Genomic DNA, 27,983 nt, shown 5'->3' with positions numbered 1-27,983 from the left:
TAGGCAATGTTCCAGGTTCAGGACAAAACCACAGAGTCCCTGCTTTCATGAAGTTTATCTTCTAATGTGAAAACACTGTCTATAATCATGTAAACAAGTAAATGGGATAACTTCAGGTAATACTAAGTGCTATAGAGAAAATAGAGGCAGCAATGGCAAAAAGAGTGACTTGGTGAAAGGAGGGTCCACTTCAGTGAGAATGGTTAGGAAGGGCTGTCTGAAGAGGGGACAACTGAGCTGATTCTAGACAAGGCAAACATGTGACAGTATGGGAAAAGAGAGGAGTGGGGAGCGTGATCTAAGCACATGGAATAGTGTGTGCCAAGTTCATGATCCAGGAAAACATTCTGGTCTATTTAGAGATCAGAATGAAGTCCAGTATTTCTGGAGAATTATGAGAGATGTGGATAATACTACGTGATCAAATCAAGGGATGTCAGGATTTGGATTTTGGTCTGGTTGCAATCAGATGCCACTGAAGGGTTTTAAAACTACACTAAGAAGATATAAGAATGGACTATAAGGCATTAGCATAGAATTAGAGAACTCTTAGAGGCCACTAATGAGGTCTAGGTGATATAATTATCACTTACATTAGCAAGTAGCAATAGAGATGGTAAGAAATAGTAGGTAGTAGCTGGAATGTATTTTGGATGTATAATCAATAGAACTTTACTATTCAATGGAAAATGAGGTGAAAATCATCATAGATAAGGTCTAGGTAAGGACCCAAGCAGGTGGTAGTGTCATCAATCAAGATAGAAAGAATGAAAGAAAAGCACTTTGGAAGTGATATGGAATCAACAGTTTTCTTTTGATAGGTTGAATTTATGATAGCTACTAGACATGTGAGCCAAAATAGGCAGATAGGTAAAAGTGAACTCACAAGAGCAATCAAGGTGTGACAATAAAAATTTGAAAATGGTGGGACATAATTTTTTTATTAACATATAATGTATTATTTGCTTCAGGGGCATAGGTCTGTGAATCATTAGTCTTACACAATTCACAGCACTCACCCTAACACATACCCTCCCCGATGTCCATAACCCAGCCACCCTATCCCTCCCCTTCCACCCCCTAGCAACTCTTAGTTTGTTTCATGAAATTAAGAGTCTCTTAAGGTTTGTCTCACTCCCTGGTCCCTTCTTGTTTCATTTTTTCCCTCCCTATCCCTGCCAGATCCCCTGCCCTGCCTCTTAAATTCCTCATATCAGAGAGATCATATGATAATTGTTTTTCTCTGATTGGCTTATTTCACTTAGCATAATACCCCCTAGTTCCATCCAAGTCATTGCAAATTTCAAGATTTCATCTTTTTGATGGCTGCATAGTATTCCAGTGTGTGTGTGTGTGTGTGTGTGTGTGTAGTTCCAGCCAAGTCATTGCAAATGACAAGATTTCATCTTTTTGATGGCTGCATACTATTCCATTGTATATATATATATGTGTGTGTGTGTGTGTGTGTGTATCTCACATCTTCTTTATCCATTCATCTGTTGATGGACATCTAGGTTCTTTCCATAGTTTGGCTATTGTATGAACATGTGTTCATTCAGATCACTACATTTGTATCTTTACAGTAAATACCCAGGAGTGCAATTGCTGAGTTGTAGGTTATCTCAAATTTTCAACTTTTTGAGGAACCCCCATGCTGTTTTCCAGAGTGGCTGCACCAGCTTGCATTCCCACCAATAGTGTAGGAAGGTTCCTTTTTCTCTGCATCCTCACTAATACCTGTGGTTTCATGACTGGTTAATTTTAGCCATTCTGACTGGTGTGAGATGGTATCTCACTGTAGTTTTGATTTGTATTTCCCTGATGCTGAGCGATGTTGAGCACTTTTTCAGGAGCATAGATTTTTTTAATGCTCTGGAGGTTAGATGAAGTCTTCAAGAGACGGAATGTAGATGGAGAAAAGGAGAAGATATTTCTCTTTCCAGTTAAGATGGAAGTTGCTGTGCAAGAATCGTCCTATTTGGGGCTGAGATAAAAGAGTAAGTTTATACATTGGTATTTAGTTGAAGTGGAACAAACTGAAGAGGAAATGATATGGTAGGAGGGTATCAGGTTCTTGACAAGTTTTGGTATGTTTAGTTGTTCCAAGCACTTGGGGAAGGTTCCATTTGTCTTCTCTTTGTTGGTTTCTTCAAATTGACAATCTCATTTACCAGGTTCACATACCACATTTAGGTACATGGGACGTGGACCTTCTGAGGGATCAAGCACTTAGATTCTTATGTTTGTCTCCAGCAATCCCATCTCAGGTGTTGCCATGTCAAGTCCATGATTACCAGGGCTTTGCAATTTCAATCTTGGATTTCAGGCTCTTTGGTCCTGTTACACATATATTCTCTTATATCTTTCCTTGAAATAATCACTGAGTTTATACTTTGAAGCTTTTTGAATGTTGATTCCAACCTCTAAATCAAATCTCAGTGCAGAGCACCTCATTACGTCATCATGTTCTTTAATCAATCAGTAGTGTTAACTTACTGAGATGTAAGGAAGGTTAATATCCACCACAGACACAACCCAAATCTGGGCTACTCTTTTATCTTTTGTTGTGGTGGTAATGACAGTTTTCTTTTTTCATGACAGCAGATAACTTAAATAGTTAAAAAGAGGGGCCAGTATATGATGAAGTAAATGACAATGTCAGTAACGGAAAACGGTTTATATGTGCTTGGCAGAAGGGGTCAGTTGTAAGCATAAAGTCTATCAGTGACCCATTCTGTGTTTCCAAGAAGGGAGCATCATTAAAGTTTAGGCACGGGAACCTGAGATAAATGTCACTGTTACTCTCTTTCTCTCTCTCTCTATATATATATAGTCCTCAAAACCTTAAGTAAACAATGGTCACTCCATACAGAATATGTTGAAATTTAACAGTAAAGAGGCTTTTCAGGTGAATCCAATTGGCCAAAGGATGTTTGCAATCACTTAGAAAGAGAAATTAACATGGATTTAAGCCAGTGACAGAGGCACCTAGATGTTAGCTCTTACACCTCCCTCTGTATCATCCTTGCATCCAGTCCCCAAGTCATAATGGTTTGCCTTCTAAATAATTCTCAGATCCATTCATTTTTTTTCTATACCCTCTTCCTCAATTTTTTTCTATACCCTCTTCCTCAATTCTAGCTATATGGATTGCTTCAATAACATTTTAATTGGTTTCCTGTATTTAACCCTTTCTCTTTTCTTTCTTCCTTCTCCTCCCTCTTTCTTTCTTCTTTCAAGATTTTATTTATTTATTTGAGAGAGAGAGAGAAACCAAGAGAGGGTATACAAGCAGGGGGAGTAGGAGAGGAAGAAGCGGGCTTCCCTTTGAGCAGGGCCCCCAATGTGGAGCTCAGTGTGGGGCTCCATCACAGGAGACTAGGCATGGAGACTAGGGAGTAGGGAAACATATTGACCAGAGGACAATGAGGGCATAGTGATATTGTCCACAGAGCTCCTTCTTTGCCTCCCACACAGAAAGTATAGAAAAGGAGCTATTCCCTATAACCAATAAATATCTTTAATTTTTTAAAAAGGTTTTATTTTTTTATTTGACAGGCAGAGATCACAAGTAAGCAGAGAGGCAGGCAGAGAGAGAGGAAGAAGCAGGCTCCCTGCTGAGCAGAGAATCCAATGCAGGGCTCTATCCCAGGATCCTGAGATCATGATCCAAGCCAAAGACAAAGGCTTTAACCCACTAAGCCACCCAGGCGCCCCACCAATTAATATCTTTAAAGGAAATGAAACTCAATTTGTTTCTCAGTGCTATATTCCATAAACGTAAACAGGAAGGGAAACCCTTATTGTGCATGGTGGCTGGTTTAAATTCTGAATTTTAGTAGTATGCTTTTTTCAGGAATAGTTATAAACATTATACATAAGCAATTATAGATAGCTTATAATTTATTATTAAAGGGTGATAAATGGAGATATAAAAGAGAAAACCTATGTTTTCCTTCAAGATAATGAATTATTTGTTAAAATGATAAGATAAACCCACATTAGCAAAGAGAAAAAAAAAGCCACAAGAAGCAGCCCTGCAGAAAGATCACTCCAGCATTTTATAAATATCCAATGTTATTTTCCTTATTTCATTTTTAAGGCTTTTATTGTGTCTACCATGAAAGCTATTTTATTTTATTGTACATTAGAAGGAGACGAGAATGTGCTTAAGGGAATTTGATCCAATTAGTATTACATTGCTGACCTTTAGTAAAGAACACACCGAATGAATTCAAGAGTAGGATTGAAATAGATAGGTTATACACTGCATATATTCTAAAGGTTCAAAAGTGTAAAAAATTTTACTTTGTGATTATAAGCAAGTGCATTAGAAGGTTTTATAATCTGAATTGTTCATAGCTGTAGGACATCATTTCAATAAACTAAGGGAGAAATACAGTCAAATGAAGCTGAACCATGTAACAAAATTAACAATATGCATTTGGTAACTACTTCCTTCTAAATGTGTTATCATCAAGTCTGATCTCTCCTTCTATCTGTAGAAGCAGTTAAATCCTAAAAGAGCAAATTTCTTCTACAGTTCTCCGGTTGGTGTTTTTACAAAATTTGTGAAATTATTTTATAAATCACTTAGTAAGACATATCTTCATAGTCATTGTTACACTGCTATCTGGTATATTTTTTAAAAAATAAAATTTTAAGTGTAGATGTAAGCAAAAAAAATATGTCTGCAAAGTAGAGCAAATTAATTTCTCCTTATTTTTCTCAGGTTCATGACAATTCAATTTTTATCACTTGGGAATATTGTACTTGAGTGAGGCCATGAAAAATAATTTTGAGTACCTAAAATAAGGCAGTTCTGGAATGATGAGATGCAGAATTTAACAAAAGTGGACTTTATTTTACCTAGTAAATGTATTTCCAGAATTATATATCCAAATAGGGAATGATTTTCGCATGTAAGTGGTATCTAAACTTTTCTAAGTGAATGCTATTGCTAAGGGAATAATCATATTCATCCTCGTTCCAACTAGCATGTCCAAATTAATCCCATAGTCAGTATCAGGAGATGTATCTACAGTGGCCCTTGCTTTACTCATAATCGGGTTAAAAAAATATCTTTGGCTGCTTTAACAATATCTTTGGCTGCTGGCTATTTGGGAACCAATCTCAGAGGGTAAGTCTTTGAAGCCTTTCTGTGTAGTGGCCTGTCTAAACTCACTTCTGCTCCAGTGGCTTGAAAATCCAGCACTTACTTATTCCCTGGTGTTTTTGGATTTCATCATCCATGCTCTTAACATCTTTCTGTGTGTGCTGTAAATCCTGGAATCTACTACCCTACTCAATAACTTCACTTCAGCCATTCTCCTTTCTTTTTGCTTCATTATCGTTGCCTCTTTACTGGATTATTAACATCAACAAACATATATGTTACGGTTTTCCCCATTTTTAAAAAATATTTTATTTATTTATTTGAAGGGGGAGAGAGAAAGAGCTCAACCAGGAGGAGTAGCAGAGGCAGAGGGAGAAGCAAGACCTCCTGCTGAGCAGGGAGCCTGACTTGGTACTCCCAAGACCTTGGGATCCTGACCTGAGCCAAAGGCAGAAGCTTAACCAAGTAAGCCACCCAGGCAATATTCCCCATTTTAAAACAAAACAAAACAAAACACCTCCTTTGACCTCACATTCTCTTTCTGCTGCTGCCCAATTCTTTGCTCTCCTCTCTAGCAAATCTATGTATTTCTTTTAAAGTATTCTTTGTTTTAGTAGATGCCACTTCATTACCTCCATTTTCAAACTATTCCAGTTTTTCAGTCTTCAACTCTCTATGAAAACTGCTCTCATCTAGGTCACCAAGAACCTTCACAGTAATAAATTCCAATTCTGATCCTCATCTTTCTAGATTTGTCAGCAACATTTGAAGAAGTCTTTCTCTCTGTTTGAAACATTGTCTTGTCTTCTGGAATATAATTCTTGCTTATTTTCAATTATTTTTACCTAGGTCTGATTCATCTTCCCCACAGCTAACCCCAGCATGTTCCAAGTTCAGTTCTAAGCCATCTTCTTTTCTGTAACTGCAAAGCCTCTCCTTCCTTCTCAGGGTGTTAATCTCATTTATATGCTGATGGCTCTCCCATGGCATTCTCAGCCCTGACTTTTCTCCTAATTTATATATTTGTGCCCACAAATTCCAACTTGATATCTCCTTTAGGATACATAAAAATTATCACAGATTAGTGTATTTTAAGACAAAGTTTTGATAATTCCTTTTTGAATCTTCCTTATACTAACACAGTGGCTTTAAACTGGAGGTCATTTCATTCCCAAGAAGACATTTGACAAAGACTGGAAATATTTTTGGATGTTCCAATAGGGGATGCATGCCAATGGCATTAACAATGCTCAGATGGTTACCTACAACAAAGAGTTATCTTACTTAAAGTGTATGCCTTCATTTTGTTTCCCTTTCATTTTCATACCCAACCTTTAGCACACCTTATCAACTCCACTTTCAGAAAACATGTGCAATTTCTCCTCAGTTCCCATGCTATTTCTCCAGTCTGCACAACTATCACCTTTCACCCAGAAGAACTCAACTCCTGCACTAGTTCATCTCTTCTGCTAATACAGATGAAAATTCTACACATCAGCTATAATGGTCTTTTTAAAACAAAATTAGAGAACTTCAAAGACTTCCCTACCTCAGAAAAAAATCCAAAGCTTTTACTTCTATTTGTAATCTATTTATATTTGTTTTTCATTTATCTGTCTCACTCTGCTAAAGATAATCTCTAAAAGAGCAGTCCATTTTTTTTTTAATTGCAGAATTCCAGAGCCTAGAAGAGTATGGTGTACATAGTAGGTGCCTAATACATATTTATGAATTGAATGAATGACCACAAATTTAGTCTTGATGACCCAACCAGCTAGTAAGGATCTTTTAATTACCACTGTGTGGACAATATTAACTGCAGGGTAGGTCATGATGTTATATCAGAACACACATTTTTTTAAGGAGGCTCTATGCCTGACATGAAGCTCCAACCTGAGATCAAGAGTCACATGCTCTACCAACTAAGGCAGCCAAGTGTCCCCAGAATTTACATTTAAAATGTCCTTTCTTAGCCAAATAGAATGTTTGTAGTCCTGATGTGGGGTTTTGGAATATAGGTGAGGTTCAGTGGGGTGGAGTCCAGAGCCATGACCAAGAAAGAATTCTTGAGACATCTTTGGTGCAAAATGGTGGTTTATTAAAGCATGGGGACCTGTGTAGAGAAAGAGCTGCTGTCCTGGGGTTGTAAAGGGTGACTGATTATATACTATGAGATCCGGTGAGGTCAGGAAAAAAGGAGGTTTAAAAAGGATGTTCATATGTTAAAGAACGCTCATAGGAAAGAGTTCTTGCCATTGTCAAGTTAAGGTTAGGTTTTCCCTCTAGCAAGGCATTAACATGAAGATAGTTGGGAACTTCCTGGAGGAACTTTACAATCTGGCCACTTCAAGTACCTGTCAATGGGCTGCATATTATAAGGACATTTAATTTTATCTACATTTCCTTCTGGAAGCCATTGCTAAGGTTTTTGTAAGTAAACTAAGGGAGACTCAGGTCTTGTAGGATTATGGTCTCTACAAGTTAACTATTTGTTTTTCCTTTCCTTAGCTTTAGGGCAGCCAGGAGGGCATGAGAAATGTCACATATATCCCATCTGGGGTAGGGGGTGTTGTGGAGTGTCAGCTTCTGTTTTGTCCTCAGCTTGCCTTCTTTTTCCTCATCAGTCCTATGTTAGTCCTCCAAGAAAAGAAATTATGAGTGGTTTATGAAATCAAATTCCCATTTCCCTTTCCAAAATATTGAATTAGGTCCAAATTTTTTCCTATCTGAAGTACTACAAGATCCCTTCACCCACCATAAGGTCCCATCTTTTCTTATTCAAGATTCACCTTTCCCTGCATAAAAATTATTTAAAGGTAACTCATTGTTTACCAAATTAAGAAAAAGTTTTTATCTTCCTGGTATTTATGTCATTGACAGTATATGTTCAAATTATTTTTCCAGTTTTAGTTTTAACTATTCCTTCATACAGATTCTAAATTTCAGTCACTGAGCAACTCTACATTGGCTTTTTAGTCCATGTTTTTGAGACTCCCTGCTTTCATTTACCTTGTACTAGGTGGAATGATAGGATTCCTTTCTCATTTGCCACAACATCCCACACTTTGATATTGTACTCAGTCCTTGAAGTCCATCTCAAATAGCACTCTCCCTCATAAACACCCTCCTCTCTACCCTGAAAGTAATTTCTCTTTCTCTTGAGTGCCATTGAGCTCTGTTAGTACATCTTGCATGCTCTTATCTTCCTCTACCAAGTGTTAAAATTATTTATATATTTGTCTTTTCTCTCCTCTTAGATGAAAAATTCTTAAGGAAAATGATGAATTAAAGAAAAATTACAACTTTTGTAAAATTTACCACTATATACTTAGACTTAATATAACCTTATAAAATGTGTGCAAGCTTTGTGTTTTCAATAGCATTTAAGTTCCTTGAGGTCTACAACTGTGTCTATTTTCTGTGGGGCATTTTACATTATATAAAATAATTTTGACTACCACCTTTCTTAGATCCATAATAAAAGCTTAAAAGTAGTTATTGAACAAAATTTCATCCAAAAGATTTTAAACGTATGATTAAGATAATAGTGTTACAAATATATGTTCTTAAATTTATGCTGAAGTAAATTTTTAGCTTTATTTTTAAGGAAAGACCTACCAAATACCTTAGCTTACTGTCTTTACCTTTGAAAACAATTTAAAATAACATTGCTATCTTTGATGGTATTAGTTTTCCTTGTAATATAGCCAAACAAAACTCCTTCCTGGACTCAAAAGTTATCATTATCCTGATGAATATATAGAGATTTTATCCTTCTCATTTCTTTCATTTTCCTTTCCCTGCTGAGATAACTTCTACAGGTTTTTAAGAACAGTGTAAACTGTTTCCTGCAGGAAACTTTTCCTGACTTTCCCAGTGTAATTCTAATTGAAGACTTTTCCTACCTTGTAATTACAATAATCATAAAATGCTGTTTTCTAATTTTTCTTTGTATCAGATCATCATTGAATTTCTTACATAACTAACAAAGTTAGCACATTACAAAACCAGCAGAAGTCACTGCTTGAATATATTTTAATCACCTTGATTATATATTTAATCACCTGGGTGGCTCCGTTGATTAAGTCTCTGACTCGTGGTTTTTGGCTCAGGTCAGGATCTCATGGGTGGTGAGATGGAGACTGCTAGGGGCTCTGTGCTGTGGGGGTGGTGAGGGAGACTTCTTAAAGATTCTCTTCCTCTGCTCCTCCCTTCACATATGCTATATTAGTTTTTCTCTTTCTCAAATAAATAAATCCTAAAACAAAAACAAAAACAAAGACCCACAAAAAAAAAAAAAACCCAAAAAACAAAAATACCCTGTGTATTTGAACCGATTACCTGTTCAGAAGTGGAGTAATCATTATACCAGTCTCAAGGTTTCATTCCTGCCTGAGGGGTCTGGCCCCAAAACACATACCCTTATTCTGATATCATCAGTCTTTCTCTTTACTGAATATTCTCTCCTGGTATACATATGCCAAGTCTCACCTATTTTAAACAGCATACTACTTTTATACATAATTGCCTAATTGTAACCCTACTGTTCTTTCCTGCTTTCCCTTCTTTTCACAGCCAAACTTTCCAAAAAAGTAGTTAAAATTTCCTGTTCCCCTTCCCTAATGTTCCTCAAACCAAGAAATTCTGACTTTGATCTCTGTGATGATTAATCTTATTTGTCAATCTAGTTAACCCTTCTGTAAAGGTATTATTTTTAAAGATCAGACTAACATTTGAATAGTAGACTTTGGGTAAAGTAGATAACCCTCCATAATATAGATGTGTATCCAATCATTTGATGACCCTCATTAAAAAAAAAAAAAAATGACTAACCTCCTATTGGCAGCGGCGGGTTGGGGGGATCTCTGCCAGCAGACTGCCTTCAAACTCAAACTGCAACTCCTCCTTGGGTCCCCAGTTTACTTGCCTATCGTGCAGATTTTGTACTTGCTAGCCTCTAAAATTGTGTGAACCAATTCCTTAAAATACATATCTCTAGACAGATTATAAACAGACAAGTAGACACAAAGATATGGATATACATACATGCACGTCCTATTGGTTCTCTTTTTCTGGAGAATCCTGACTCACACAGTCCTACCTTACCTCTCAAATGGCTCTACTCTGCTTACCAGTGACCTCCTCTCTACCCAGTCCTTTCATATTATTTTAAACTTTTCCTACTATTTAAGTATTTTCAGACTCTGTTATCATTTACTTCCCACAATTTTCATCAAGTCTCATAACTTCAAGTGCTACATACATATAGACAATTCCAAGATTCATTTGAGATCTCTTTCCTCAAACATATATATCATTTTATATGCTTTGGTGTCAAAAATCGAGCTCCTAATCTTTCTCTTCATTGTATCCTTTCTGTTTAAAGAAATGCTCTCAACATTTACTTCAAAATTGCAGTGGAAAACCTGTTAGTCACCCATAATTCTTCATCAATGTCTACCTCCAAAAAGATACCAAATTCACTCAAGTATGTGTATGCAAGAGCGTGTGTGTGCGTGTATGTGTGTTAGGAGAATTCTAGGTTTGTAGTTGTTTTTTCTCATTACTCTAAAGATATCATTCCATTTTCTGGCTTCCATTATTTCTGTTGAGAGGTAAACTTTTATTCCTATTATTTCTATTGAAAATAATTCAACAATTCTCAGGCTACTTTGAAGATTTTTTTTTTTTTGCCTTTGGTTTAAAGCAGTTTTCCTCAGATTCTCTTAAGTATAGTCTCTCTTCTGAACAAAACTACTGTCACATTGTCTGTCCCATTCTCTCTCTTTCTACAACCTATTAATATAGGTCTTATACATTTTAATGAAATCCCATATATACGTTTTATAGCCTCTTTCTTACATATCATAACTGTTTCCTCTTCATGTTTCAGTTTGATTATAGTCTATTGACCTGTATTTTCATTTATTATTCCCTGACTAGAAAGTTATTATACCCATCTGCTGAATCCTTAATTTTTGTAATAGTATTCTTGTTGGTTTAGAATTTATTGCATCTTGATTCCAGGTTTCTGATGACATTTTCCATTTTATTCTCTCATTACTTGAAAATATTAATCACATTCATTGTTAAGGTTGTGTCTGATGATTCTAAGTATTTATCCCTTGTGATCCTTGTTTTGTTGTCTCATCTTCTCCTTTGTTTTTCTTACATTGGTTTTCCTGATAGATCTTAATTGACTACTAGCAACTGTGTGTGAAAAATTAGGGTTTCTGGATGATTTACAGATGATTTTCTTTTAATCCTGGTAGAAAGATAGGGTAGATTACATTAATCCAACATGAAGCTGAAGTGATTAAATTCTGGGCAGTTTGTTTTTGTGTAGATTGATCTATTTCCAGTTTTCCCTTGCTTCCATAGTACATTTTTTTTTTTTTTTCACAGTGACCCTACTGATAGTTCAAGCCCACTGCCCTCAGGAATCTCTTGAATTAAATTTTTACTTTTAACAAATTGGAAGAGTGGTGTTAGATGTTTTTCAGAATAGTAAGTTGAGAATGGCAGTAATGATTATGAATGCCTTCTTTGAAGACATCCATGAAAATAAGGAGTAAAAAATCAAATAGGGGCACTAAATCAAAAGGTTTTTATTTTCTCCTGAGAGTAAGTAGGATTATGGGGTGCTGTGAGCAGAAGGCAAAGGACTGAGGGGACACTTTGATGGAAAATTTAAATACAGGTTAAAGATAAAGATAACTTTTATATCCAGATTTTGGACTACCACTATATTTCCCCAGACACCTCTTGAGAATTTTGATTACCAGAACAGTCCCAGGAAAACAAATCTCCTACATTGCATTATTTCAGAAGTAGTACAGCGATATCTCTGGGTCTTGTAGAGCAAACGACAGCTGGTTTATAAGGTATTTCTTTTTTTAGACATGAGCCTATTATTCTGTTTTCTTTCACAAAGACGTGTGTGTGTGTGTGTGTGTGTGTGTGTGTGTGTGTGTGTCGTTTGCTTAGGATGGAAAGAAAGCTAAACATATGAGAAAAAAGATACTATTAGACATGGCTTTATCAGTATATAGTATCTATATTGTAGGATTTCAGGGATACTAAGAAAGTTTCTCTGCCCAAAAATACATACATAAGCACTCGTGATAATGCTAACTTGCACTTTTGGAAATGTTTTTCTATGGGAATTGAAGATTCTTTTGGTCAGCAGGAATCTTTATAATACTCCTGGGGGAGGTTACTACTGAACAGTTGACATTTTAAGGAAAATTATCTTACTTTCTCAATTAGTGACAGTAAAGAGAGCCTGTTCTGGGACTAGAGAGAAATATGCCTTAGGTAGAGAGTGGAATTATTAGGAAAGAGAGGAAAGTAGCAAAGATAACTTGATCTATTTCACAATTTTGCTTAGGGCTGGCTCTTAAGGATGGTCTCTTATTGACACACTGTTAATTTTTCAGCCTTAAAGTACAGTTCTGGAGAGAGGACCATCATACATCTAAGAAAACACCACCTCTGTATTTACACAACAGAGGTAGAGGGCAGGTCCTGTCCTGTCCTCTGTCAGAGTTTGGACTCATCTTTTGCAACTCTCTGATTCTCCAATCACACTTACAGAAGGGGTGGGTCCCTGGTAAAGACCAGGGTGCCAAAAACCTTGCCATGTTTTCTACATTTTATATTGAAAAAAGAATATAAATAGTAAAGTGATCATGATAGACAACACTCTTCTTATATCCAGTAAATAAATAAATAAATAAATAAATAAATAGATCTCTTCTGTAATTTACTTAATATTTTTCTCAGATTTGATTTTAAATTGTCTCAGCTTCTTTACATGATCTCACCTTAAAAGTTAAAGTCTTAGTGATTTCCATAAAATTTTTAATGTGGTAAGCTGTATATAATAATATATAACTAGAGACAATTAAAATACATAGAATATATAAACCAAGAAATTTTCTTCTATGAAAGCATAGAATATGTCATACTGTGTCCTTCAGCAAACACTGGACTATAATAGAATATATTTAAAATATTTTGTTCTTCATCCTTCATATGTTTAGAAGATTAACATTTTCTTTAAAATATGTGTTGCCCTTAACTGCTCTTTATGGCTTACTTAGCTAAATTTGATTAGAAATTGAAGCTGTGTATCCAAGTAATTGGAGTTTTTGGATGTAGCTACAACCAAACTTCTTCATGACTGTTTCCCTCATTTTATTTAGCACAATAGGCCAGACACTGTGACAAACGCTTTATATATTTTATTGACATATTATTTTATTGATGGAATAATCCTACAGAATAGGTCCTATATCACCTATTTTAGGTGAGGAAATGAGTCCTGGAGAATTTGAGTAAATTGCCCAAAGTCAAACAAATAACCAAAAGCAGAGTGAAATGTCTTTTCTAGATTTGTCTAATTCCAAAGTTCATTCTCTTAACTACATTATTCTTTAGATAGAACTTAAATGAGTGTCAGATAATTTCCTTTTATTTACTTGTAAAGAGTTTTCTTCTCACCACACAGAATAATCTGGAAATAATGTGAAAAGTCTTCTCTCAGAAACATAAAACAATGACAAGAATGTATTAAAACGGGGGGGGGGGAGGAGTCAAGATGGCAGAGGATGGCAGACATCAGGTAGCAGGAGATCAGCTAGATAACTTATCAGACCATTCTGAACACCTACAAATCCAACAGGAGATCAAAGAGAGGAAGAGTAGCAATTCTAGAAACAGAAAATCGACCACTTTCTGAATCGTAGGACCTGCGGAGAAGTGAATCCAAAGCGAAGGGAAGATAGACTGTGGTGGGAGGGGCTGGCTCCTGGTAAGCGGTGGAGCAACGGAGCACAAAATCAGAACTTTTAGAAGTCTGCTCCAGTGAGGGACATCATTCCAGGGGCTAAGTGGGGCTGGAGCCCTTGCAGGGACAGCGTGGTCTCAAGTCCCGCAGGGTCACCAAAGGATTGGGGGTGTCTGAGTATTGCAGAGCTTGCAGGTATTAGAGCAGGGAAGTTGGCTACAGAGATGGAGCTGAGGGGTGAGCTCTCAGCTCAGGGTTACATTAAACTGTGATCTGTGGCACAGTCAGACCACTACTCTTTGAGCAGAGACCTCACAAGTGGCAGACCAGGGAGACCACACTGGAAGAGTGGCAGTGATCTGCTCGGTTTGAAGACTCCAGGTGGGGCTGTGTGCCAGAGACAGAGATACTTGGTCACAGGCTGGGTGAGCTTGGTGCAGAGCTGGAGGACAGGGAGACAGGAGTGATTGAGCACTTTTCTCCGAGGGTGCACAGAGGAGAGGGGACCTAAGCTCTTGGCTCTTCCAGGCCAGAGATTGGGAGGCTGCCATTTTCAATCCCGTCCTCCAGAGCTGTATGGAAAGCATTCAGGGAACAAAAGGTCCCAAGAGCTAACCAAGCAGATTACTTAGCCCATCCCCTATTAAGGGTGGTGCAATTCCGCCTCTGGCAAAGACACTTGAGAATCACTACAACAGGCCCCTCCCCCAGAAAATCAGCAAGAAATCCTGCCCAGACAATGTTCACTTATCAAGGAGAACAACAGAATTCCAGAAGAGGAAAAAGCAAAGCATGGAATTCATGGCTTTCTTTCCATGATTCTTTAGTTTTGGAAAGTTAATTTTTTTAATTTTATTTTTTTCTTATTCTAATTTTTAAAAACTTATACTATTTCCTCTTTTAATGTTTTTTAACTAGTTTATCTTAAGAATGCCTTTCATTAAAAAAATCTTTTTGAACCTTCATTATTAAAGTCATATTTTATCCCTCATTGTATCTAACTTTATTTTTTGTATACACATAGAGTTTTTTCTTCTATAAAATTTTGGAATATAACTTCTTCTAATAGGTCAAAATATACCTTAAATCTAGCACAGGGCTTTGTTCTAGTCTACAGCCTGAGCAAATTCTCTCCACTTTCTTTTTCTTTCTTTTCCTGACCAACTTATCTTATCAACTCCTTCTTTAGAATTTTTTAAAAAAATTTTTATCTTTACAGTCATATTCCATCCCTTCATCATGTTTACCCTTTTGTGTGTGTGTGTGTGTGTGTGTGTGTGTGTGTGTAGTTTTTCTTTCTTTAAAATTTTGGAAGGTAGTTTCTTCTAAGAGACCAAAGTCCTCCCCAAATTAAGTGGGTGGCTCTGTTCCATTCACCAGTCTAAAACCTATATTTCCTTTGTTTAATTTTTTTTAATTTTTAAAATTTTTTTAAAAGATTTTATTTATTTATTTGACGGACAGAGATCACAAGTAGGCAGAGAGGCAGGCAGAGAGAGAGAGAGGAGGACGCAGGCTCCCTGCTGAGCAGAGAGCCCGATGCGGGGCTCGATCCCAGTACCCTGGGATCATGACCTGAGCCGAAGGCAGAGGCTTTAACCCACTGAGCCACCCAGGCGCCCCGCTATATTTCCTTTTTTAAAATTTTTTGGAACTTCTTTTTACCCCCTTTCTTCCCTCCATGATTTGGGGTCTCTTCTGATTTGGGTAATGCACATTTTTCGGGGATCTTTGTCAGCCTTTTAGTATTTTTTTTTTCTCTCTCATATATTCTTCTCTGGATAAAATGACAAGGTGGAAAAACTCACCACGAAAATAAAAAAAAGAACAAGAGACAGTACTGAAGGCTAGGGACCTAATCAATATGGACATTGGTAATATGTCAGATCAAGAGTTCAGAATGATGATTCTCAAGGTGCTAGCTGGGCTCAAAAAAGGCATGGAAGATATTAGAGAAACCCTATCGGGAGACCAAATGACAAAGAATAAAGAAGCCGAGCAAAAGAGAGATAAACAACTACTGGACCATGAGGGGAGAATTCGAGAGATAAGTAATACCATAAGATGAAACAACATTAGAATAATTGGGATTCTAGAAGAAGAAGAAAGAGAGAGGGGAGCAGAAGGTATATTGGAACAAATTATTGTAGACAATTTCCCTAATATCGCAAAGGGAACAAGCACCAAAATCCAGGAGGCACAGAGAACCCCCCTCAAAATCAATAAGAATAGGTCCACACCCCGTCATCAAATAGTAAAAAGTACAAGTCTTAGTGACAAAGAGAAAATCCTGAAAGCAGCCTGGGACAAGAAGTCTGCAACACACAATGGTAAAAATATTAGGTTGGCAGCAGACTTATCCACAGACACCTGGCAGGCCAGAAAGAACTGGCATGATATATTCAGAGCACTAAATGAGAAAAACATGCAGCCAAGAATACTATATCCAGCTAGGCTATCACTGAAAATAGGAGAGATAAAAGCTTCCAGGACAAACAAAAACTAAAAGAATTTGAAAACACCAAACCAGCTCTATAGGAAATATTGAAAGGGGTCCTCTAAGCAAAGAGAGAGCCTAAAGGTACTAGGCCAGAAAGGAACAGAGACAATATACAGTAACAGTCACCTTATAGGCACTACATTGGCACTAAATTCATATCTCTCAATAGTTACCCTGAATGTAAATGGGCTAAATTCCCCAATCAAAAGACATAGGGTATCAGATTGGATAAAAAAAAAAACCCATCAATATGCTGTCTACAAGAAACTTATTTTAGACCCGAAGACAGCTCCATATTTAAAGTGAGGGGGTGGAAAACAACTTACCATGCTAATGGACATGAAAAGAAAGCTGGGGTGGCAATCCTTATATCAGATCAATTAGATTTTAAGCCAAAGACTCTAATAAGAGATGAGGAAAGACACTATATCATACTCAACGGGTGTGTCCAACAAGAAGATCTAACAATTTTAAATATCTATGCCCCTAACATGGGAACAGCCAACTATATAAACCAATTAATAATAAAAATCAAAGAAATGCACCCAAAATAATACAATAATAGTAGTGGACTTAGTATCAGGATATAAAATCAATGCACAGAAATCAGTTGCATTTCTATACAGCAACAGCAAGACAGAAGAAAGAGAAATTAAGGAGTCAATCCCATTTACAACTGCACCCAAAACCATAAGATACCTGGGAATAAACCTAACCAAAGAGGCAAGGAATCTGTACTCAGAAAACAATAAAGTACTCGTGAAAGAAACTGAGGAAGACACAAAGAAATGGAAAAATGTTTCATGTTCATGGATTGGAAGAACAAATATTGTGAAAATGACTATGCTATCTAAAGCAATCTACACATTTAATGCAATCCCTATCAAAATACCATCCATTTTTTTCAAAGAAATGGAACAAATAATCTTAATATTTATAAGGAACCAGAAAATACCTCGAATAGCCAGAGAAATGTTGAAAAAGAAAGCCAAAATTAGTGGCATCACAATTCCAGACTTCAAGCTCTATTACAAAGTTGTAATCATCAAGACAGTATGGTACTGGCACAAAAAAAGACACATAGATCAATGGAACAAAATAGAAAGCTGAGAAATAGACTCTCAACTCTATGGTCAACTAATCTTCGACAAAGTAGGAAAGAATGTCCAATGGAAAAAAGTCTCTTCAACAAATGGTGTTGGGGGGTGCCTGGGTGGCTCAGCGGTTAAGCCGCTGCCTTTGGCTCAGGTCATGATCTCAGGGTCCTGGGATCGAGCCCCACATCAGGCTCTCTGCTCAGCAGGGAGCCTGCTTCCTCCTCTCTCTCTGCCTGCCTCTCTGCCTACTTGTGATCTCTCTCTGTCAAATAAATAAATAAAATCTTTAAAAAAAAAAAAAAAACAAATGGTGTTGGGATAATTGGACACCCACATGCAGAAAAATGAAACTGGACCATTTCCTTACACCACACACAAAAATAGACTCAAAATGGATGAAGAACCTCAATGTGAGAAAGGAATCCATCAAAATCCTTGAGGAGAATACAGGCAGCAACATATTCAACCTCTGCCACAGCAATATCTTCCTAGAAACATCACCAAAGGCAAGGGAAGCAAGGGCAAAAATGAACTATTGGGACTTCATCAAGATTGAAAGGTTCTGCACAGCAAAGGAAACAGTAACAAAAGCAAAACACAACTGACAGAATGGGAAAAGATATTTGCAAAGGACATATCAGATAAAGGGCAAGTATACAAAATCTACAAAGAACTTATCACACTCAACACCCAAAGAATAATCCAATCAAGAAATGGGCAGAGGACATGAACAGACATTTCTCCAAAGAAGACATCCAGATGGCCAACAGACACATGAAAAAGTGCTCCACATCATTCAGCATCCGGGAAATATAAATCAAAACCACAATGAGATACCACCTCACACCAGTCAGAATGGCTAAAATTAAAAAGTCATGGAATGACGGATGCTGGCAAGGATGCAGAGAGAGGGGAACCATCCGATACTGTTAGTGGGAATGCAGGTTGGTGCAACCATTCTGGTAAACAGTATGGAGGTTCCTCAAAAAGTTGAAAATAGAGCTACCCTATGACACAGCAATCACACTACTGGGTATTTACTGTAAAGATACAAATGTAGTGATCCGAAAGGGCATGTGCACCTGAATGTTTATAGCAGCGATGTCCACAATAGCCAAACTATGGAAAGAACCTAGATGTCCATCAACAGATGAATGGATAAAGAAGATATGGTGTATAAATACACAATGGAATACTATGCAGCCATCAAATGAAATGAAATTTTGCCATTTGTGATTACATGGATGGAACTAGAGGGTATTATGTTTAATGAAATAAGTTAGAGAAAGTATGATATTCCTGATACAAGGATATTGAGAGGCATCATGGGGTGTTTGGGGGGTAGGAAAGGAATAAATGAAACAAGATGGAATCAGGAGGGAGACAAACCATAAGAGACTCTTAATCTTAAAAAACAAACTGAGGGTTGCCAGGGGGTACCAGGTAGGGGGAGGGTGGTTGGGTTATGGATATTGGGGAATGTATGTGTTATGGTGAGTGCTGTGAAGGGTAAACCTGGCGATTCACAGACCTGTACCCCTGGGGCTAATAACACATTATATGTTAATAAAAAACAAAACAAAACAAAAAAGAAATTAAACCAATTAGATAAGGGGGAAAAAAAGAATGTATTAAAACATATTTTCTTAACCAGAAGATTTTTGTTTGTGTAGCAGAATGAACTAAGATTCATACTTATTCATTTAGAAAAATAAAAGTCACTGAAGTAAAGAGTAACTTTGTAAAGTGGTGTTTTTACCAAGTGAAAATCCTCTTCAGCATGCTTAGTTATTTCTACTTAATTTTTCTAAGAAAAGTAATTTCATGAATTTAGTGCTCTATAATTAATGGCCAACATTTTTCTCAAGGTGCTAATTTTTCATTAATGAGCAATTGCTCTGCTTGACTTGCTTTATAAACTGAAGTATATTCTTTTAAACAATTAGGTAAAATATCTAATTGCAGTCCTACCAGAAGATAACACTAGACATCTCTCATAATGATCCATAATTTTTGTACTAATCACCAAGGGTCATATTATACATATCTTCTACTCACTAGGCAAAATCTATACTCATAGGTGGCATTTTGTTTCTAAGCACTCTTTTTGCAAATTAATAGATTTTTCATTGTGGAATTTAATGGAATGAGGTTGATTCTCATATGTTTTTACAGACTAAAAACTATTTCAGACAATTTTTTGAAAATATTTCTATATTATGTTCACGCTTTGGAAAGCATAAACCACAGACAGCTACAAGCATATCTGCTATATTAGAACACAAAGCTAAAATAATTTCCTGATTTAATGTTTCCTTCCAGATGGAGTTACTACACTGCCTCTCTTTAACATTTTCATTGAGTATGGCTGAAATTAATAGTGACCAGATCAGAATCCCAGAGTAAGAAGGATTATAAGAATCTTCAGCTTCATGCTCCAGTCCATGAAGTATGGACTGCTTCAAGTCCCTCTTGATGTGATGGTGTTTAATTCTCAAATGTTTCTTCTTCCCATATAGAAGCATGACTGAAGACTGAAATGATCCATTGTAGGAACATCCCTTTATATAAAATGTTGAAATAAAAGAGAGATTCACACCCCAAATCCTTTTTGGGGAGGTTGGGGAAGGAAAATTCCCTATGTTGAGCTTCTCTATTTGTAGAGGATCTCTGGTGTTTTTCCTGCCCAGGATCACTAACTCCTCTTCTGTTGTTATTACATCACTTCACTTGATATTACTTGGGTGGGGTGTAGTTCCCATTCCCACCTCCTCGACATGAGAGGTGAGCATAAGCCAGGCCTAGAAATCAGATGCTTGGCAGATAAGCCCGCATCTGGAGGATTCGACATTTGGAGGATTCCAGATCTTATATCCTTGATCACTGTCCCCCTCAGGGGCCTAGACTTTAGTCACACGCCACCTCGCCACCTTCAGGATATTCTCCACCGTAAAATACCACCTGTTCTGTAACTCACTTGTTTTTCTAATTGGATATTATTAAGTAAACTTTTTATTTTGAGATTATTTTAAATTCACATGCATTAACAAGAAATAATATGTAGATCCTGTGTACCCTTTACACAGTTTCCCCCAATGGTAACATATTGCAAAACTATTGTATAATATCACAACCAGGATTTTAACATTGAAGTAATCCATCAATCTTATTCAGATTTCCTTGGTCTTACTTTTGTATGTGTATATGCATTTAGTTTTGTGCAATTTAATCACACATATAAATTTGTTTATCCACAGCCACAGTCGATAGAACATTTCCATCATTATGAGGATCTTTTGTGTTTCCTTTTCATAACTACCTGTACCTTCATCTTACCTCTAAACATTGACAACCACTAATCTGTTCTCCATCCCTATAATTTTGTCACTTTAAAAATGTTATGTAAATGAGATCACACAGTAGTACCTTTTGCAGTTGGCTTTTCTTTACTCAGCCTAATTCTCTGGAAGTTTATCCAGGTTAATGCATATACCAATAATTCATTCTTCTTTATAGATGAATAATATTCCATTCTTTGGATATATTATTGTTTATTTAATCATTCACCTGTTGACAGACATCTGCCTTCCTGTGAGTAACTTGAACATTTTCAAGGTTTCATTTATGATTTTTTTATGGTGTTTTTGATTGTATCATTTTGTATAGTTTTCTTCGTGGTTGCTGGGAACATTATAATATATGTATGTGATTTATCATAGTCTGCTAGGTATCAACATTTTACAGTTTTGAGTAAAGTGTGGACATATTCTTTCCACTTTTGCCCCATTATCTTAATCATTTTTAAATATTACTGTCTTTAGTATTAAAAGTATTATAATTTTTAATCTTAAATATGATTTAGAAATTCCAAGAAGGTAGTTTATTATATATCCTCAAATTTTCCTCTTTCTTCCTTCCTAATGCCCCAAGTTTTCTTCTTCTATCATTTCCTTTTTGTTTGAAGAAACTCTTTCAACCATTCTTTAGAGTTTGCTCTGCTAGCGACAAATTCTTTAATTTTCTTTTATAAGAGAATGCTTTTATTTTCTCTTCTTCTTTGATATATACTATGGCTGAGTATAGAATTAATGGTTGACAACACTCATCTTTCAGCACTTGAAAAATGTGATTTCCTCAATGCCTTTAGATGAGAAAATGTACAGTCACTCAAATTAGTGTTTCCTTATATGTAATGTATCAGTTCTTTCCTCTTTCGTGATCTTTTCTTTGCCTTCAGGTTTCCGAAGTTTAATCATGATATGTCTTAGTGTGGCTTTGTTAAAGATTTATTGTGTTTGGATTTATTCAGTTCCTTGATCCTATGTCTTCTGGCAAATTTTTCCTGAAGCTGGGAAGTTTTCAGCCTTCATTTCTTTTCTTTCATTTTTTTTAGTTTTGTTTTTATTTAAAAAGATATTTATTTATTTATTTATTTATTTATTTATTTATTTGTCAGAGAGACAGTAGCAGTACAGAGAGCTAAATTCTTCTTATCGCTGATCACTGATCCTATCCTCTATGATCTCATTCTACTACTAAACTCATTAAGATGTTTCTTTTTATAGTTATTCATTTTTAGTTCTAAAATTTCAATTCTGTTATTTCTTATAGCTTCTATTTCATTGTTGAGATTTATTACTTTTTTATTTGTTTCGAGGGAATGCTTGTTGAAGTATTTTTATGATGACCAAAGCTTTGTCAGATAATTCCAACATCTGGTTTGTCCCAGCATTGGTATTCTTCCTCAGGTTGTGATTGTCCTGGTTCTTGGTATGATAGGTGATTCTCAGCTAAGTAGGTGAAAGGAGTCTCACAATTGGTAGGGAAGGAGACTATTTCCTTTGGCTGCTTATTGTCAGTAGGGTTCCCTGTTGATTCCTTCTTACTGGTACCATTTATTGGTAGTCGTGGAATTCCAGTTTGAGTTGGAGGAAAATTTGCATACCTGAAATGCCTTCAGTTGCTATAATGGAAGACAAGAGACACTACTCTCCACCCCCCCTTTTGGTTTTGGAGTTCCTAATTAGACCATCTTCTTCCTTTCATCTTTGAGACTCCTCCTGTGGTTGCTTCTTGTGTTATTTCCAGGAGCTAGAGTTGTACTTAGTGGGAAGTAGCAGGGAGAAACAAATCTATGCCATCTTCTTTGGACCAGAAATCTCTAATTTTATTTTAAATTAATTCAATTTCTTTACACAGAGTCATAGTAAAAGATAAGGTCTAAGCGATTTCCATAAATCTATCATGATGTTAACACTGATATTATATATATAGTATCATATATGTAATTTTAAATATATGAAAAGTTATAGAATAAGAATTATAAACTGTAGTATGCATACTACATTAAGAAATATTGTGCTATAGTACTATGCATCTAAAATATTTTGGAACTTTCCTACATTATATATTTAAGAGATTAATATCTCCTCTAAAATATGTGTATTGCTTTCCATTGATATTTATGAGATAATTAAAATTCACTTAGTGTTTGAAGTTGCAAAAGCAAGCAATTAGGTCCTATGGGTAAATACATACTAGTTGGGGATGCCTGGATGGCTCTATTAGTTAAGCATCTGCCTTCGGCTCAGGTCATGATCCCAGGGTCCAAGGATCTACACCACATGGAGCTCGTTGCTCAAGAAGGAGCCTAGCCTGCTTCTCCCTCTGCCTGGAGCTCCCCTTGCTTGTACTTTCTCTATGACAAATAAATAAATAAAGTATTTAAAAATGCATACCAGCTGGACACAAGAAACAATTTTCTCATATGACATTGGATATGTGAGACATTAGACTTTTCTCATATGACATATGACACTGATTTTTGAAATATCTCTGAAGGAATTTTTGGGTTTAGATACAAAAGTTTGTATTCAAGTACCTTTCCTTTTCAAAAGAAAAGCAAGTCACAGAATTTTAGAATCAGAATTGTCCTTGAAGATCATATAATTAAGAAATCTCCTTTTTTAGATGAGAAAATTGAGATTGTTAGATAAAGTTACTAGACCAAATAAACCTCTAGTAGGTTCAAATTATATCTTAATTTCAGTGCAGTTTTACACAAGCTTTAGATACTAGATACAAAAATTGATGTAATCATTTGCATAAAATTGGGATTTATTTGTCATAAACCTAGAAGTTTTGCTCATGTTTAATCCATTTCTTCTAAGTCAGCTCAATGCATTGCATATTTTTAATTTTAGATTTCTGATTTCCAAGTTCTAGTCCAAATGGTTATCCTTTTCACTTTTCACTTTCTTGCAATTTGGTAACTATCGATCAGCCCATAAATGGTAACTTTGCAAAAAATTAAAAAACAAAAACAAAAACATTTCCTTTCTGGTCAAGAGTGGGGACAAGGTGTGGCTAGCAAAGAGTGACTGGTTTCAGCCTCTGTTTGTCTCCTCAGCCGGTTAGCATTGTAATGAACATAGCTTTCACAACTCTATGCGATGATAGTGGGGTTAATTCTATTTGGTTGACTTTGTCTTGTTTCCCACACATTTTAATATGTAGTTTTTTTTTGTTTTTTTTGTTTTTTTTTTACAAAATTCAATTCTAATTTTTTTTTTAAGATTTTATTTATTTATTTGACAAAGAGAGAGAGAGACAGCAAGAGAAGGAACACAAACAGGGGGAGTGAGAGAGGGAGAAGCTGCCTCCTGCTAAGCAGGGAGCCCAGGATGCAGGGGTTCATGGGACCCTGGGATCATGACCTGAGCAGATGCTTCATGACCTGAGGCAGATACTTAATGACTAAGCCACCCAGGGCACCCCTAAGTATTTTATTTTCTTTGTGATCTTTGATTCATCAGTTTCTAAACAGTATAATTTTAAACTTCCAACTGTATAAATATCAATTTCTTTGTTAACAAAGGTTTCTAACTTAATTATGCTGTGTCAGAACCTGCTTGGTATTATATTAATTCTTGAAAAGCAGTTTAGTTTTGAAATATTATAGTACATTCTACATCATAGAAATTTTCAAGTACTGGTATGAGCTGATAAAAAATAGAAAAAAGAAATAAAAGCCGAGGCTAAGTGGCTCAGTCAGTTAAGTGGCAGACTCTTGATTTTGGCTCAGGTTGTGAGGTCAGGGTCATGACATAGAGCCCCACATTGAGGGGGCCTATCCATCTAGCCCTGCTCCTCCCCTCATCCTCCGCCTCTCCCTCTCACTCAAATGAATAAAGATTTTAAAAAAGAAGACATTTAAAAAAATTAAAAATTCAATACTTATCAACATTTTTTTCATTCATTTGCCATAGTGGTGATGCAAATACAAATTTGGTTCAAATGTACATAATCTCAAGCAACAATGCTCAGCCTTTCCTTCATCCTCTATATTAAGATATAAAAAAGTTTAAGGCTCAAATAATACCAAATATACGGGTTTCAAAAACCATCTGAGTTAAGTTATCCACTAATTTTAGCTAAGCTACATCTGAAATACAGACAAGTGATCACTATGTACAATAATGTGAAGTAAATTTTTTGAAAAATATAACTTTAGTAGAATAATCCTGAAGGACACAGAACAACAGATTGTCCGGTTAAGATATCAACCAATTTAGTTTTGCCACTTCGAGTCCATGTCCTAGAATCTAAAATTTAATTATTTTTCACTAAGCCAAGAGTTTGCTATCTCTGAAAATGTTTTTAAATTTCAAATTCTTATATCTCTATTTATTTCCCGTTTTTTATTGTATTAGCATGTTCTTCAAGATTGATGTGACATTAAAAACAATGAATGCAATCATCCTGTTTGCTGTTGTTCTTAAAGAGAATTCTCACTTCTTCACCAGGTATGCTTATTATTATTATTGTCATTTTATAGGTACTTTTTGTTATTTGCAATGAGTTATTTAAAAAATGAATGACATTGAATTTTATTCACATTTTACTGCATATATTTTTCCTTATTATTGAAATGAACATACCCTTTTTACATCAGTTGATACATTTGATTATGCAAATAGATTTCAAAAAAAATACATAGCTAGCTAAGTAGTTGATAGTAATGGTGGTGGTGGTGGCATGGGTGTGTTTTTTGATCTTTAATCTTTTTTTGATCTTCTTTAATTCCACTGTATGGATTCCCTGTCAGTCATTTTCTATTTTCAATTAGTTATGCTTCTTTTCTTTCATATAATCTTATTTCCTTTTGTGTCTTTTATTTTATGCTGACCTTTTATCTTTTTTAAAATATTTAGTAGATTTATTATTTTATTATATAGAACTTTTCTTGATAATTTGTAAATTATTTGAACCTAATGTTATTTTATTCCATTGAAGATTTTCTTTTCCTTCTACCAATTCTTGTGGGCATTAGCAACCAAGGATCACCATAATTCAATTTTAGGACCTGAGCTTATGGGATGCACCCAGCTGACTCAGAGCTCAACTGTGGTACGTATGAAGCCAGCCAGCTTACAGTTATTTTTTAATCATTGGGATGCAATTAAAAAAATTTTTTTTCCTTTAGAGAAATGAAGTTCATGATTTATACTCATTTCTTTTTCTTTTTTTACCATTTTGACATATAATACTTCCCTTTTTCTTATACAATATATGTTTGATTTCAGGTAAAAAGAGAAAACTCATATTTAAAATGCATTGATTGTAAATAGCTTGTAAATGTCAATATGCAATTGCTCGGAACGAACATATACATCATTAATGGTGTCAAGTTAAAATGGATAGGGAAAAAACCCTACTCGAATTGAAACAGAAAGGTAAACCTTAACAGCTTAATGTTTTCCATAGTAATGTAAAATTTTCCCTATTGACAGATTTCATTATGGTGAAGCTTCCTAAAGTACTCATATCTAGTAAAAGTTATTTGAGAACTATATTTTGTTAAACTCTTGTATTCACACGCAGAGCCCTTTGTATCTTCCATGATATTTTTATAAAGAAGTTTTGTTATTTTTTATTTAACACAAAATTTTGTGATAATTGTCATCACGTGTTGATATTAATAGTTAAATTACATGTACTACCTTCTGCACTGACAATTTGCTCCCCTTTGCTTCTGCACACAAAACTTTCTCCTGGAGCCCTCTTACTGAAGTGGCAAAATCTCTTAAAACTATTTGTCTGATATCATCTTTAAGAACTCTGCTGCTATGTTATGAGAAAGCCAAGTACATAGAGAAACAGCAAGTTGGCACCCCAGTCAGGCCAGGCCAGGATTTAGAGTTATTCCAGCCAGGGCATCAAATAAGATAATGAGGCTTCCAGCCCAAAGCCAGGTGAGAACCAAGTCACAGTGCAGCAGACACAAGCCACCTGTACTTTGCCCTGTCTGAATTCTTGGCCCACAAATCTGTGAGCATAATAAAATGACTGGTTTTTATTCTACTGATAATTGATGTTGCCTATTATACGATAGATAGCAGGAACAGTAATGCTGTATATTTGTATTCCTCTAATGATCTTGATGAGATTTAGGAAAAATGGAACGAATTATCCTCTAATTACATTTGGCTGTTGAACAGTGCTTTTGAAAGTTTTGTAGCTTAGAGATTGCACCACTCAAACCAGATATTAATGTAGTGAACTTGACTTTTAGTTCAGTTCAGCTAGCATTTGTTTAGTGATAAACATGTAAAAAGCATTCTCCAAGCACTCTAATCTTGATATTATCATCTATTTAAAGGGCAAGTCTCTAGCCAAGCAATGTTATTCAAATAATGGTCTTTAAAAGGCCACCTTTGAGTTTTAAAAATTTTAATTTCTAGAAAAAAAATGCTTTATGATTACACAAATGTCCTTTTGATGCAAACTCATTTTCCAAACCTGTGACAAATTATTGACGGAAGAATAATGCTAAATATATCTCAGAAATTTTTAACAACTTTGATCCTCCTATTATGCATGGAAGTGTAATTTGTGAAAAATTGAAGTGACTATGTAAAAGTACCTTCTATTTTTATCTGAATGCTGTTTTTTATTAAAATATATTTGTGATATTAGCAATATTTTCCCATAGCTCTTTTACTTCACTGGCATATATTTTATTTCCCCACAGCTTGCTGTTTATACTTTCTAGCAGTTGGTCTTCTGTTACCGATTTAACTTCCAAAGGTGAACTTCCAGAGAACTTCCTTCATTGCCTTTCATAAGAAGGTTATCATCCATGTCTAATGGAATTCTGATTGAGGAAGTTTGTCCTGATCATAAGCCCAAATTGGACTTTATTCTTTCAGAAACTCAGAGGGCACTTAGCATGTCACAGTAAATTCTGTAAGTCCTGTTAAGCCCACGGGCCCCATAAATAAAATTTTCCAACAGTATACTCAAAGAATAAATGGTATATTACTACATTTTAATATATCCCAACAGACACATCAAGAACTAAATATGAAATCACTTTATTCTGCCTGAGAACATCAAGATGAATCAGGAACCAGTCTTATATGACCTTGGAGACTGTTAAAGAAAGTTCTTTCCTCAAATGAAAACATATTTCTTATC

Source organism: Mustela erminea, chromosome 4 (genome assembly GCF_009829155.1).
Source record: "Mustela erminea isolate mMusErm1 chromosome 4, mMusErm1.Pri, whole genome shotgun sequence".
Classification (NCBI taxonomy): domain Eukaryota; kingdom Metazoa; phylum Chordata; class Mammalia; order Carnivora; family Mustelidae; genus Mustela; species Mustela erminea.
The sequence above is the reverse complement of the archived record's forward strand: the minus strand, read 5'-3'. Positions refer to the sequence as shown.